We start from the raw sequence: 3,353 nt of genomic DNA, 5'->3' as shown, positions 1-3,353 counted from the left end.
GCTTGGACGCGTGATTGAAAAACAGGGAGAAAAAGAAAAAGGTTCCGGTACGACCTTCCGAACGGCTGAAATTGAAGTGTATAATACACGGTTTTTCGGGATTCCGGGGTCCCCTAATAAAATTCTCCGGAAATCACATAGAGAGTTCCTCGAGTTAGATTAAGCGGCCATACAAAGTTTGAGCACCAACGGAAGACATTTCGGTCTGCCGGTGTGCCAAAAACCAGCATTCGACGAAATTCGGATTATCGTGAAAAATGTGTTAAAGCTCGTTATTTGAGGCTGAAATCGAATAGGTTGACTCCTGAAATCGAACAGGTTGATTCCTGAAATGAGCTCGGACGCGTGACTGAAAAACATGGAGAAAAAGAGACAGGGTTTGGTACGACCTTCCGAACGGTTGAAACTGAAGTGTATAATACACGGTTTTTCGGGATTCCGGGGTCCCGGAACAAAATTCTCCGGAAATCTCATAGAAAATTCCCCGGGTCAGATAAAGCGGCCACACAAAGTTTGAGCACCAACGGAAGACATTTTGGGGTGCCGTTGTGCCCCAAACCAGCATTCGCCGAAACTCGGATTATCGTGAAATATGTGTTAAAGCTCATTATTTGAGGCTGAAATCGATCTGGTTGATTCCTGCAATCGAACGGGTTGATTCCTGAAATGATCTCGGACGCGTGATTGAAAAACAGGGAGAAAAAGAAACAGGGTCCAGTACGACCTTCCGAATGGCTGAAATTGAAGTGTATAATTGTGACACCCCTCGATGAGGTAACTAAAAGTAACTAGTAAATCGTGGCGGAAACACGAGATTTTTAAAACTTTTAAGACTTCTAACGAAGTCCAACGCGGGGCATCACCAACACGATGAATAAGTTTAGTTAGTTAAGTTTAAGTTTACAACACAAGTCTATTTATTGGGGAAAAGATATCCCACGAATTAACATAAGTTCAAGAGTAGGTGAGTCTATTATGTAATAACTAATAAGGTCCGAGGTAAGAACTCGCTAGCTCACACGGTCTTGCCCACTTAAGCTTCATCACCAACCTGTCATTCATAATAAATATGAAAGCCACAGTCAGTGGGGAGTAACTCAGGGTTCTCCCAGCCACAATATGTCAAAATACAAGTAATTAAGAATTTAATTAAATAAACAAGCATGAGAGTAACATACTTACGGTGACGAGAGGATCATGATTAGTATACAAAATGCAATAAGAATAGTTACGCATAAATGAGAGAGGAATTATTAGATCAAACTGTCACACATCAACCCGACTCACATGTAAGACAATTTACAAAGTATAGACTCAAACAAGACAACCCTCAAGACTCCAACCTCTTGGTAGGACGACGATCATAATACGGTCCTAGTCTAAACTGGCGGACTCTCGGGATGGACGACACCCGATTCGACAAACGATACCAAATCGTATCCAAGACTCGAAATATGGTACACCTAACCGTGCCCGAAAGTCGAGTAACCTCAAACGGAACCTTGTCACCTAACCGTGACCCCCGGTCCGAAAAAGGCGGAAGGAAAAATAGCCCAACTCGGAAACAATGGCACCTAACCGTGACCCAATGTCCGAGGGCGAATAAATAGGGAATGTCGAGTAGCCACACAATGTAAACCGTCACACTCCGGTCCGAACAAGAACCATAACCATTATGCATGATCATAACATTAATGAGTCTTAAAGTAACCAATTATCGATAGGAAAGAAGATGCATGCATAGCTCAATCATTATTAGAAGTCGCAAGTGAAATAGAACAAACAGGGGACTCCCAGTAGGGTGGTGTACACTGCAGCAGACCACCGGCTGGGACAACATGCCAAAATCGAAATTTAATAAAACTTACAAAGTGCACTCCCAGCCGGTCGGAGACCGGCCGCCGCACACCTACTGGGACTACACCAAATTTCAAAAAACTCATAAAAACCTTTAGTGCACTCCCAGGCACCCTGCATGCTCCACAGTCCTACTGAATACACCAAATTTCCAAAAACACAAAAAAGACCTTCGTGTACTCCCAGAGGTCACCCGCCGCCGGTCACCCTACTGACTACGACCTTTCTAAAATATGCTCAAAACTTACAGAAACTCCCAATGGTCAAGAGACCAGCCACGATCACCTACTGGGACTACAAACACGCAAATTCCATGCAAAACACTTCCAAATCATTTGAAACCAACAAAAATCGTTTCTCATCAATTGTTTACGTATCCTAGCATGATTCTAACTCGGAAAAACAACATATTTGAGCATGTGAATGGGTAATTTCGGATTCAAGAGATGTAGCATGAGATTTTCATCCAAACATGTGAGAATTGCAAACAAGCATGACATTCAACAACCAAATTAGCACCAATCATGAAAGATACCACTTTTAACATTCATATGAGATTATAACTACATAAAACCACACAATTTTAACATAAAAGTCGAGTAACCCATCACCGTTACCTTTTTGCACTTCAATCTTCTAAAGACTCGTCAATGATGTAGCTATCCTCCTCCGGGTTGTCCAAGTTCTCCCCTAAACACAAAAATAGAGATATTAAGTCAAGAATTCACATCCTTGAAAGATGATAATTTCGAAATAGAGAGAAAGATGACAACTTTCTTACTTAGAAAGAAAGGAAATGAGAAAAGGAAGAGGATGGCGCGAAAAGGAACGAGATTGGTGAAGAATTGAGTGAGATATGGTGGTTTTTAGGGTTAGTAAGGGAAGGTTCAACAATGGTGGGGTGGTTGTTGGGAAATTTCAGAAATTACAAGTGAGGGAGATGAAGTTGTGAGGGTTTAGTTGAGGTTTTGTGTAGAGAAAAGAGGGGAAAAAAGGCCCATGAGTCAAGTTAAGCCCAATAACTCAAAATGAGTCGGTATCCACTAGAATTTTCGTCCCAAGTCTACTATAACTCGAGTCGGAGAATAATATTATTAAAATCTACACTATTATTACCGTTACATGGCTACGGCTATATTTTATGAAAATAAGCTTTAAATAAAATTATTTAATAAAAATCGCTTAAAAGTTTATTTGAAAATATAAGGAAAGTGCGGGGTGTTACAATAATAAACAGGGAGAAAAAGAAACAGGGTCCGGTACGACCTTCCGAACGACTGAAATTGAAGTGTATAATACACGGTTTTTCGGAATTTCGGGGTCCCCGAACAAAATTCCCCGGAAATCACGTAGAAAGTTTCTCGGGTCAGATAAAGCGGTCACGCAAAGTTTGAGCACCAACGGAAGACATTTGGGGGTGCCAGTGTGCCACAAACCAGCATTCGACGAAACTCGGATTATCGTGAAAAATGTGTTAAAACTCGTTATTTGAGGCT

At 41.4% G+C, this 3,353-nt stretch overlaps 1 long non-coding RNA gene across 1 annotated transcript; it reads right to left on the bottom strand.

Moving 5' to 3' along the window:
- Positions 1-888: 888 nt before the first annotated feature.
- On the bottom strand, positions 889-2,547 carry LOC141621116 (uncharacterized). The gene is made up of 2 exons (XR_012532103.1): positions 2,475-2,547; positions 889-1,051 (listed from the first exon to the last, which is right to left on the bottom strand). It is a non-coding gene; the product is annotated as an uncharacterized LOC141621116 (long non-coding RNA).
- Between the last annotated feature and the right edge of the window lie 806 nt (positions 2,548-3,353).

Source organism: Silene latifolia, chromosome X, assembly GCF_048544455.1.
Source record: "Silene latifolia isolate original U9 population chromosome X, ASM4854445v1, whole genome shotgun sequence".
NCBI lineage: Eukaryota > Viridiplantae > Streptophyta > Magnoliopsida > Caryophyllales > Caryophyllaceae > Silene > Silene latifolia.
This window is presented reverse-complemented; position numbering and strand designations above follow the sequence as displayed.